This window comes from Muscardinus avellanarius, assembly GCF_963383645.1.
Source record: "Muscardinus avellanarius genome assembly, chromosome: X".
NCBI classification, from domain to species: domain Eukaryota; kingdom Metazoa; phylum Chordata; class Mammalia; order Rodentia; family Gliridae; genus Muscardinus; species Muscardinus avellanarius.
Genome location: NC_137792.1, coordinates 37878307 through 37890870, shown reverse-complemented (window position 1 = coordinate 37890870; position 12564 = coordinate 37878307).

The following is a 12564-nucleotide window of genomic DNA, read 5'->3' as shown; positions in this document are numbered from 1 at the left end:
GACTGCACTGGCTACGTGCTTGCTTCTAATCCCCTGAGGGTGTGTGTTGAGCTACAGGAAAAGCTAGCCAGAAAAGAGAAAGCCACAGAAGGAAGCTTCAAGGACTGGTCAACACGCTTTGGATAGCCTTTGATCAGCCAGGTGCCACAGCAATTTTGCCTGTGACTTTAAGGATTTGTATCTGATTGCAGATTGTTTCCCTTCTCCATCAGACTCCTGAACAGGTTCTCCTGTGTAGTCTTTAATAGGAGTGTGTTTACTGATCTGAGATGAGGGCTACTTTCTTTTTCCTTTTGTTAAATAATTGGATAACATTATTATTAACTTTGATTTCTTTTTTCTATGCCTTTCTTTGAAAAATGAGTTGTTCCTCTCATGCTCTGGGGTTTTCTGGTTCACAGTAAGAGAGTATGGCTTCTGAGTCATTAAAATCCTGCTTTTCTGGAAGGAAATGGGAGGCACTCTGAGTTTTATTTTATTTATTTATTTTTTTGGTTGTACTGGGGGTGGAACCCAGAGGCTTTCTACCTCTGGGCTATACTCCCAGACCTTTTTTATCTTTTTATTTGGAAACAGGGTCTCACTAAGTTGCTGAGAGCCTCACTAAGTAGCTGAGGCTGGCTTCGAAAACGTGCAATCCTCCTGTCTCAGCCTCCCAAGCGCGGGGATTACAAGCGTGTGCCACCATGCCTGGCGGCACTCTGAGTTTTTACTTCTCTGTCAAATGCTATTCATTCCCGATGGACCCAGGAAAATTCACCTTTATATTTCATTTACTTCCTTGAGCAACTGATTTTTTCAACCATCATTTTTGTCCTATGGAAGGTATCTTTTTATTTTCCACCTCAGGATATCATAATTTGAAAAACCGTAATATAACATTATTGATGATGCTATGTGCTATTTACAAGAATCATTATTTTAATATAAATATTACCTTAAAATTATCAATATAGTTTGACATTCCTGTCTCTCACATATAGGAAAAACTTAAGACATTGTTACAACATCATTGAGTGAATTAAGTAGCTAAATTATTCTTTACTCAATTTGAACTTGTATGAAGTTTATTAACTAGACAGTGGGTAACTTGCTATTCGGTTTTGTTTAGCTCCTCTACCCTCCCTCATATATACGTTTCTACTTTTATTAATAGACCACTTATTATTACTAAGCCAAGAATGTCTCAAGATTTGAATTTTTTACTTAGGTAATACATTTAGTATTGTCAGATATTAAAACTAAGCCAAATGTGGTGGTACATGCCTGTAACCCCAGTACTTAGGAGGCTGAGATGGGAGGATTGCAGGTTCGAAGCCAACTTAGTGAGACCTTATTTCAGAATAAAAAATAAATAGGGCTTGGAGGTGTAGCTTAGAGATAGAATGCTCCTGGGTTCAATTCTCAGTACTAACAATAAAAATTAAAACCATATAAAAACTTGCACCTAATGAGAAGTCTTAATTCCACATCATTACCCTGTATTTTCCCTACCTTCAACCACTTTTACCCACATCTTGCATATTCTTCCAGTGATTTTGTATACAGGTATAAACTATAAGCAAATATGTATGTTACGACTAAAGATCATTTCAAAAAAGTTTACTGGGAAGGGATTTGAACAGATCTGTATGTCAATGTTCAGAGACTTGTATACCAATGTTCATTGAGTATCACTTATAATAGGCAAAATGTGAAAATAAAATTTCCATCATAGATGAATGGGCAACCAAAATGTGGTCTATCCATACAATGGGATGTTATTTACTCATAAAAAGGAATGAAGTTCTGGTGTGTGCTCCAGTAGAATGGATCTTGGAATTATTATGCTAAATAAAATAAGCCAGACACAAAAGGACAAATACCGTAAGATTCAACCCATCTTTTTTAGTACTTAGGATGGATCCAAGGGCCTTGTAAATACTAGGCAAGATCTCTACCACTGAGTTATACCCTCAGTCTCTGATTTCAGTTATAAGAGGTACTTTGGAGAGGCAAATTCATAAAAGACAAAGTCAACTAGAGGTTACTAGGGTCTGGAGGGAGGGAGAATGGGGAGTTATTGCTTGATGATTACAGAGTTTCTGCTTAGGGTGATGAAAAGCCTTTGGAAATAGCAGTGATGGTTGTATACTCTTGTCAATGTACTTAATGCAACTTAATGCTTAAGCCCCATTGCTAAAAGGGCTTAAAATGGCAATTTTTACCGTATGTATGTGTTTTAAAAATTGATAATGTAACCAGGTGTGATGGTGCATACTTATAATCCCAATACTTGTGAGGCTAAAATAGGACAGCAGGTTCGAGGATAGCCTCTAACTTAGCAAGACTCTGATCTTTTCAAAATAAAAAAATTAAAAAGGGCTGGATATGTAGTTTAGAGGTAGAATGCCCCTGGGTTCAACTCCAAGTATCACACACACAAAAACTGATAATGTAAAACTTGATAATATACTAAAAACTGTATGCTTCAAATGGATAAATTGTATGGTGTATGAATTATATTTCTTTTTCTTTTCATTTTCTTTTTTCTTTTTTTTTTTTCTTTTGGGTACTGGAGGCTGAACTTAGAGGCTTTATACCTCTGAGCTACATCCTCATTTCTGTTTTTTATTTTGGTTTTTATTCAGAAGTTTATTAAAATTGATGCCATGTTTCTTATCCTATGAGCCTCTACCCAGCAAAATGCCTGGATCAAAAAGAAACCCCACTTAGCCACATGCTCAGATACTAACCTAAACAGAACTTGGAGAGTACAGAATACCTATTTTTTATTTTGAAACAGTCTCACAGCCGGGCGTGGTGGCGCACACTTGTAATCCCTGCACTTGGAAGGCTGAGACAGGAGGATCATGACGGCTTAAAGCCAGCCTCAACTACTTAGGCTTTCAACAACTTAGTGAGACCCTGTTTTCCAAATAAAATATAAAATAGGTCTGGGAGTGTAGCCTGGAGGTAGAAGGCCCCTGGGTTTCACCCCTAGTACCACACACACACACACACACACACACACACACACAAAAGAAACACTCTCGCTAAGTTACTGATACTGGCTGCGAACCTGCAATCCTCCTGTCTCAGCCTCCCAAAAACTGGGATTATAGACATGTGCCATCACATCCAGTGCATGAATTATATTTCAATAAAGTTATTCAAACAAATGGTTACATGCTGTTCTGTATCTTGCTTATGTATCTTTCCCTTTTAACAATTATCCTATTTAGTTTTCCATATCAGGAAACAGTAGACTTCCTTGTTCCTGTTTATCCATTCATGGCAGCTGTGCCTGTGTGGTTATTCTGTGGTTTATTAACTGGGATCATAGTGCTAGGTACTTGGGATTTTTCCAATGATTTTCTATTCCTAACAGTGCTAAGCTGAATAACTTTATACATTTGTCACCATATGGGGGTCTGAAGAAGGCTCCAGGAGCAGAGAAGAACTCTACTTGAACCTTCCAGGTTCTTGACCACTTTGCAGAAAAAAATTTGAGGACTTATCAGGTATGAGTAGCAGAGCAAGGTTCATTATAAAGGGAAAGTATACCCTGAAGAATTCTTGGGAGTCTCAGGGAGAGACAGAGACAGAGACAGAGACACACCTTGTCTTGGTCTGGTCTGGGCTTTTAATGGTGTGTGGCATGTGTGTGCGTGTGCGTGCGTGTGCGTGTGTGTGTTAGTTACTGAGGATAGAATCTGGGGTATTCTACCTTTAAGCTATCTTGCTACGTTGCTGAGGATGGCCTCAAACCTGCAATCATCATGTCTCAGTCTCCTACATACTGGGATTATAGGTATGTACCATTGTGCCTGTTGGGTTTTAACATTTCTAGAGGGTCTAGAGGGATAGTAGCCAGGGGGCTGAACTAGAGGTAGAGTCAGGAGAGGGTTCCACAATTTTGTGCCACTTTTCCTTGCACTTGCTCATTGTCCTTCCCTCACATGGTCTAATCATGCTACTTTCTATATGGCATGTCTCATTAACATCTTAAATTGCTATTCAGAATAGGGATGTGCATCTTACTGTTATAATGAACTAGGGTCATTTCTCAGTCACTGCAGTCTCTAATGCACATGCTCCCTAAAGTAGTTCCTCTAGGTGCCTGGTGTTCATCTTGTGATTTTGTTGCTTTGTCATGAGCCAGTCCTTAAGCCACAAGCAAAGACAGATGGTCAAGGATAGGGGCTGGATTGCTCATGAGCTATTTGTTTTGGTTTATGGGCATTTCTCTTTTGAGACTCAAAAGAGAGAAGTTTCTGAAGCCAGCCTCAAACCTGTGATCTATCCCAGCCTCCCAAGTACTGGGATTACAGGCATGTGCCATCATGCCTGGCTAGCCCTTTATCTTTTATATGAACTTCAAATGTGATTCCCAGTTTGTAATTTGTTTTTTGACTTCACTTTTTTAAAGTGCTTATGTTTAATTTTTACATAGTCAAATTTAAAAATCTTTTGAGTTATTCATAAAAGGCTATTCTCACTGCAAAGTTACAAAGGAACTTGCCCATATTTTCTTCCAGTCTTTTTATTGTTTCAGTTTCTACATCTAGCTGCTGGAACCATTTGGAGTTCATCCTGGTATATGTTGTAGGAGTAGATCAGATATATCTCATCTCTTTTTTTCTTTCTTTTTTTCTTTCTTTCTTTCTTTCTTTTCTTCCTTTCTTTCTTTTGTGGTACTAGGAATCTAGGGATCTACATTCCCCATTGGATTTTTTATTCTTTATTTTGAAACAGGGTCTCACTGAGTTGCAAAGAGCCTCACTAAGTAGCTGAGGCCATCTGAGAACTGCGATCCTCCTGGCTCAGCCTCCCAAATGCTGGGATTACAAGCGTGTGCTACCACACCTGGCTCAACCTTAGTTTTTTAATAATAGTTTTCATTTACTTATTTTTTGTGGCACTGGGGATTGAATCCAGAAGCATTCTACCTCTGAGCTAAACCCTCAGCCTGATTTTATTTCTTATTTGGAAACAAGGTCTCACTTAGTTGCGGGGGGCCTCACTAAAGCCTCACTAAATTGTTTAAGCCGGCTTCCAACCTGTGTTCCTCCTGTCTCAGCCTCCCAATTATTAGGATTACGAGCATGTGCCACCACACCTGGCATAAGAGTTTTTAATAAAGCCCATCTTTATCTGATTTAAGATTCTACCTATACTAAATTTATGTCAAGTCATAGGTAGTTTTATTACACATCATTCAATTTCTGCTAAAAAGCCATTATGAAATGATACTTTAATGGATTACATTGCATACCTTATTTTGGCCCTTTTTATTTTTATTTCTGAACTGTTTATTCTGGTCCTTTGTTCATGTATCAGTATCATATGCTTTAATTGGTGACCTAAAAATTGGTTAAAATGACATTTTTTACTGGTTGGATTAGTCCTCTCTCATTGTCGTTCCTTTCCAGAGTTTTCCTGGCTATCTTTGCTTACTTTTCCATCCAGTCCTATTTTATCACTACCTTATAAGCCATTCATATTGTGGGGATAAATGCCAAAGGGCCAGAATGAGGTCTGCAATGCAATCCATTATCATGTCATAACACATTTGAGCAGAAATTGAATAAATAATGCGTAATAAAACTATATATATAACTTGATATAAATTTTTTTCACTTGAGCACTTTCCTGTTATTGGCCTTTAAAAACATAATGTTCTGTAATTTCCTTAACTGTTCACCTGTTGTTGGACACTATCCATTTTCCCCTGTTGTTCCTATTCACTTTCAGTATGGAAAACAAAACAAAAGCCAACCTTAAAATGAAAATGTTTTAATCATAAGAACTCTTTATAATATCTTTGGAGTTGTTTTTTAAATGAGATTATTGAGGTGAGAGACATAGGCATCTTTTTTCCCCCCGAAGTTACATCCTCAGCAGTGTGTGTGTGTGTGTGTGTGTGTGTGTGTGTGTGCGCGCGCGCGCGCGCGCGCGCGCGCATGCGCACACATTCTACCTCTAAGCTGCACCCTCAACACCCCTTTTTTAAATTTCGAAACAAGGGCTCACTAAGTTACTGAGAGCCTTGATAAGCTGCTGAGTCTGGCATTAAGCCTACAACCCTCCTCTCTCAGCCTCTCTCAAGTAGCTGGAATTACAAGCCTGTGCCACCGGGCCCGTCAGTTTTTAAAGGATTGTTGGAGGAGGAGGAGGAAGAAGAAGAAATGAAGATCATAGATGGATGACAAAGCCTAAAATATACTTGTCCCTCTGTATCCATGAGAGACTTGTTCCAGGAACTCCTGTAGATACCAAAATCTACCCTATACAAAATGGTATAGTATCTGCATAGAACCTGTGCACATCTTCCTTTATCCCCCCCCCCCCCCCCCCCCCCCCCCCGATACTCAGGATTGAAGGCAGAGTCATTTTACCTGTGAGCCACACCCCCAGCCCTTTTTGTTTTTTGTTTTGAAACAGTATCTCTCTAGGTTGCTGAGACTTGCTGAATTACAGAGGCTAGTCTCCAACCTGTGATCCTCCTATCTCAGCCTCCCAAGTACTGGAATTACAGTCAGACACCACCATACCAGCTTCCTATATATTTTAAGTTATCTCTAAATTACTTAAAATACATAGTTCAATTTAAGTGTCATGTAAATAGTTGTTATACTTTATTGTTTAGGGAACAGTGACAAGAAACAATAGTCTATACATGTTTAGTAGAGATACATTTCCCCCACAGGTATTTTCTGTTTGCAGTTAGTTGAATCCTAGGATGTGGAATCTGTGGATATTGCAAGGCAACTGAATTTACTATTTGGACCTTTATGGAAAAAAGTTTGCCACCCCTCAAAGTATGCCTGGGCCAGGCGTGGTGGCGCACACTTGTAATCCCCTTGCTTGGGAGGCAGAGACAGGAGGATCACGTAGGTCTGAAGCCAGCCGCGCTGGCTTAAGAAACCCTGTTTCCAAGTAAAAATATAAGAGAATAGGTCTGGGAATATAGCCCAGAGGTAGAAGGACTCCAGGAACCCCAGTACCACACACACAAAAAAGTATGCCTGGAAAAGTTTAAATTTTATTTTGTAAAGACCTTATCTTGTAAGGCCAACTGTTGCCAAGTATCCACGTAGAGAAAGAATACTTATTTGTGGGAGGAAAGGGAGAAGGAAAGAAGTAGGTGGTCCTGAATTTCATCTTGTTCTTTTGGGTAGCTTTAAAGACAGCAGGAATAGTTTCAGACTGGTTGATTCTGTAAATCATTCAAATGCAGGTATCTAGTAAGGTGTAACTGGTGTAAACAGGACTGGGAGAAAGGAGGAAGATTGCCCAGCAAGTGGGAAGCATTCTCTTTGTCATCCTGTCTGTTTTTTGTTTGTCCAGTTGGTGCTAAAGTCAATCACTAAGCCAAACATGAGAAGGAGGGAGGGGGAGGGAATGGGTGGGAATTGGGGAAGGGCTAAATGAGTGACGTGTGCATGTTTGCCGCTACCATCTTGTATACCATTAAGATGTATGACTACAATTCACCAAAAAAAAAAAAAAAAGAATAATTGAGTTTTCTAAAGAGAAGACCTGAAGAAAAGGTGGAGATTAGGAAGGGATGATCATGTTTTCTTACAGCTTCATTATGAATTAAAGAGAACATATTTTCTTTCTTTTTTGCATCACTGGGGATTGAACCTAGGGACATTTTACCTTTGAGCTACACCCCCAGCCCTATTTTTTAATATTTATTTTGAAACAGGGTCTCATTAAGTTGTGGAGGACCTCACTAAGTATCTGAGGCTGGCCACGAACCTGCCATCTGTGTCAGCCTCCAAAGTACTGGGATTACAAGCATGTGTCAACATGTCCGGCTGAGAACATGTTTTCTACTACACATAAATTACTCATAAACTTTTAGAAACAATATCCATTGAAAAGTTGGGGACTACCCACATTATGTTTTGGTATAGCCATAGATAATATATCAGTGTTCACAATGGACGTGTTTGTTACTCAAACTGAAAAAAAAAATCCACAACATTTAAAATGTGAATTTTAAAAAGTTGACCCTTTATTTTTAATTTTTTAAATATACTTTTATTCAGTACATTATAATTATATATCATGCTGAGGTATAGAGTAATAGGAATGATAGGAACATATATGCACACAACTCTTGGAGCACTTCCCTCTGATGCTGGAGCCAGCAGGCAAAAGTACAGGTTCTGAAGAGAGGCGTGAGGATGAAAATTTTAACTCTAAGAATTTGATTCTCAGAATATTTAATTTATTCTAATGTGGGGGGACAGCCAGCCTACTATCTCTACTGGCCGACCCCTGCTCCTGGGTCAATATTTCCTACTGGTTGATGACTACACCTGGTTCAGTATTCTCTATTGCACTGATGCTGGGTTTGTTTTTCCAGAGGTATTTATACAGTTACAGATCTGGTGGTGCTACCACCACCAGAATACAATAAAGAGCAATCCAAAGCACACATATTATAGATAGGTTAATCAGTACCCTTGCGCCATCACCATCTGATCTTCTCCCAGATCTTTTACTTTGAACTTTCTATGACCCCAAACATTGTTGACTATGGGTGAAGGACAGTCAGATGAGTCAGAAACATTAATTTAGGGGAAAGCCTTAATGGCTTCCCACACTCTGGGTCTCATCCTTTCTATTCCCTTCTTCACACATGTCTTGAGATTAGAATTAGTAGTTTTATCTGGGCGTGGTGGTGCACACTTAAAATCCCAGTACTTGGGAGGCTGAGACAGGAGGATCACAGTTTTATGGTCAGCCTCAGCTACTTAGTGAGGCCCTATGCAACTTAGTGAGACCCTGTTTCAAAATAATGAAAATAAGGCTTTTTTCTGTAATAAGCATATGTCAAAGTTAACATAAAGTCACCCAGTTAGCCCTCCATTGTCCTCTACTAGTTTGTGATTTTCCTTTCTCTTCCTTACAATTTCTTTATTTGTGAGTACCTTGTTAGGAATGGACCAGTGTATCAGCTAGGTTTCCATCACTAGACTGACTGAAACACTTGAGGCACTTACTTGTAAAGAGAAAAGATTTCTTTAATTTGTGGTTGTGAAGGTTCCAGTTCAAGATTGACAGTCCTATGCTTTGGGCCTCTGATGAGGATAACAATGTCAGCAAGCACATGTCAGAGAAACTGCTCACATCACAAGCAAGGAACACAGAGAGACAGAACAGGCCCTATATTCCATGAGCCCCTTCAGAGGTGTGCCCCCAGTGACTTACAAACCTCTCACTTAGCCCCATTTCTCAGAGGTTATACCACCTTGAAATAACACCACTCTGGGAATCAGACCTTTAACACATGGACTTTTGGGGAAAACTCATCTACTCATCTAAGCCATAGCAGCCAGCAATGGACAAGAAAGAGTATGAACTCAAGCCTGTAATTATTGGAAAAATATGTGAGAGATCAAAGTTATAGCCTCTTAAAGTCATTTGGTTTTTGAAAAGTGGAGTCTTACACAAAATAACTGTCTTGACTTTTAAATGAACATCATGAAAGTAACAAAATTATGATGAAAGCAACATTGAAAGAGCTTTTCAAAATGGAGTCAGGAGGCCATTAAGAAGCAGGACTTAGGCACAGCTCCAGCTGCTGCCTGGAACAGAGAAATTTAGTCACTTCTTTCCTTGTACCTCTTGCATCTGGAATAGTCAGAACAACTAGACATTGTGCCCAGAGGTTCAGGATGCATCAAGAGTATTTCAGTCTCTTATAGCTATTTCCATTATATCTGTACATTCTTTTATTTTTAATTTTTATTTGGTCATGTAGCCCTTGATTCTTCCCAACACTCAACTGCCCACACAAGCTCCCACTTTTTCTGCCTTCCTTGGAACGTTGATTCAGAGCTATCTGAACCATTGTCTACCACATTACACTTCCTAAGACCCCAGAAAAACTCCTTTCACTTTTGCAGTTACTCAGTTTGGATTGATCTCCAACCAGTCTTAGAAGTACATTTTGGGGGTCACAGGCTGGTGAACTTTGGAGAATTAACATTACATGTAAAGGTCCAGGATTTGGGGGCTGGGGTGGCTTAGTAGTAGTGTTTGCCAAGCTCGCATGAGGCCTTGAGCTCAATCCCCTAGCACTGCTAAAAGAAAATAATAAATAAATAAATAAATAAATAAATAAATGGCCAGTGTTATGGATTGGGGAGAGTATGGTTGTGGGGAAACAGTTCCCAGGGACCCCTGTTAGGGTCCCGGACACAATTTCCCTCAAACCACAACAAAACCTAAAACGACCAAAACCAGAAAAAAACTGCGGATTCTTGTCCTAAGCTAAAAATAAATATGCATATCTTGGACAGTTGCTGAAGATTTAAAGAAGTTTATTAGAAAGATAGAAATACAGAAAATAGAAATACAGCCCCATACCCGAGTGGCATGGAGGGGTGACTCGAATGAATACACCAAAGGGATCACATGTGGACTCGACCTTTTTATACCCATGACCTCCATCTTGTTTACATAATTCTGACATAGTGAACATCCCTGTAAGGTGCCTCTCCTCAACCCTATAAGGTACCTCCCCCAGCAAGGTGTGGCAAGGTGTCTCCTTTCATGAAGGTTGACCCCTCCTACCATCTTAGCTAGCTTATCTAATCATGTAGATCTGTCATTAGATAGAGAAAGGCCTAGTTCTCTCCTATTGAGTTGTTAATCACCTTTAGCTATGTTACTTTACATTGGAATAGTTGTCTGCTTTGAGGCAGAAACCAAGTCCTTGCACAGATTTGCCCCTCACCCAATTTTTGAAATATATTAATAATCATAGCTTTTTCAAATTTTCCTAGGCCATTCCCAATACTGGTACAGCCAGGTTTACCCCAGATCATATGTATTTCAATGGCTATCTAATTGATTAAAAAATTCTTAACTGTATAGCCGGGTATGATGGTGCACACTTGTAATCCCCGTGCTTCGGAGGCTGAGACAGGAGGATCACACAGGTTCAAAGCCAACCTCAACTACTTAATGAGGCTCTCTGCAACTTACTGAGCCCCTGTTTCCAAATAAAATATATTTTTATTCTGAAACAAGGGCTTACTAAATTGCTGAGGCTGGCCCCAAAATTGTGATCCTATCTCAGCCTCTCAAGTACTGAGATTGCAGGCATGCACCACCATGTCAGGGCCTGATTAAAAAATCCTGAATGAGCTGAGTGTTGTGGCTCATGCGTACAAGTTCTAGGTCAGCTTGGTCAACTTTGCAAGACTTGTCTCAAAATAAAATTTTTATTTATTTTTTATTTTTATTGTTTGGTGGTACTGGGGGTGGAACCCAGAGGCTTTCTACCTCCAGGCTATACTCCCAGACCTGTTTCATAGTTTATTTAGAAACAGGATCTCACTAAGTTGCTGAAAGCCTCACTAAGTAGCTGAGGCTGGCTTCAAACCCGTGCAATCCTCCTGTCTCAGCCTCCCAAGCGCGGGGATTACAAGCGTGTGCCACCACGCCTGGCTTTCAAAATAAAATTTTTAAAAGGATGTAGCTTATTGGTAGAGCACTTACCTAATATGCCAGAAGCCCTGGTTTCAATCCCCAGTACTGCAAATAAGTTTTGTTACGGATTGGGAGAGTATGGTTGTGGGAAACTGGTCCCGGGGACTCCTGTTCGTGTCCCGGACACAATTTCCCTCAAACCATAACAAAACCCAAAACAACTCCAAACAGAAGAAAAACCGTGGATTCTTGTCCTAAGCTAAGAATAAATATGCATAGCTTGGACAATTGCTGAAGATTTAAAGAAGTTTATTAAAAGAAATACAGAAAATAGAAATACAGCCCCATGCCAAAATGGCATGGAGGGGGTGACTCGAATACACCAAAGGGCTTACATGTGGACTGGAATTTTTATACCCATGACCTCCATCTTGTTTGCGTGACTCTGACGTAGTGAAGGTCCCTGTAAGGTACCTCCCCTTACCCTGTAAGGTACCTCCCCCAGCAAGGTGTGGCAGGGTGTCTTTCATGAAGGGCAAGGTCAAACCCTGCTCCATCCTCCCTAGATTATCATTTAGATCTGTCTTTAGATAAGGGCCTAGTTCTTCTCTCCTAAGATCTGTCTTTAGATAGAGAAAGGCCTAGTTCTTTCCTACTGACTTGTTAATTGCCTGCTTTTAGGCAGAAACCAAGTCCTTGCACAGATTTGCCCCTCATCCAATTTTTGAAATATATTAATAATCATAGCTTTCTCAAAATTTCCTAGGCCATTCCAATACTGGCACAAGTTTGGGGCTGGTTTATGTGAACTTGAATTAGCTCTTTGGTGACCAACATGGTTTTACATTCTTCAGAATTCCATGGAACTTCTGGGTAAAAAACTTTGACCTCATTCTTTTGTGAGATTTAAATGAAAAGAATGATGCTAAAAAATTGTGTCCCCTTGAGTCACTCCCATCAGGTCAGATCCTAGAATTCCTCTGCCTCTCTTGGGTTCCTGGTAGGAAATGTGTAGAGAGAGAACAGGTTAAAAAAAAGGTTCCAATACCCAGCAGGAGGGCATTAGAAAAATGCTTGTTCCTTGTTTATCACTTGCCTCTTAAGTGTGATGTGAAACAGGGTTTA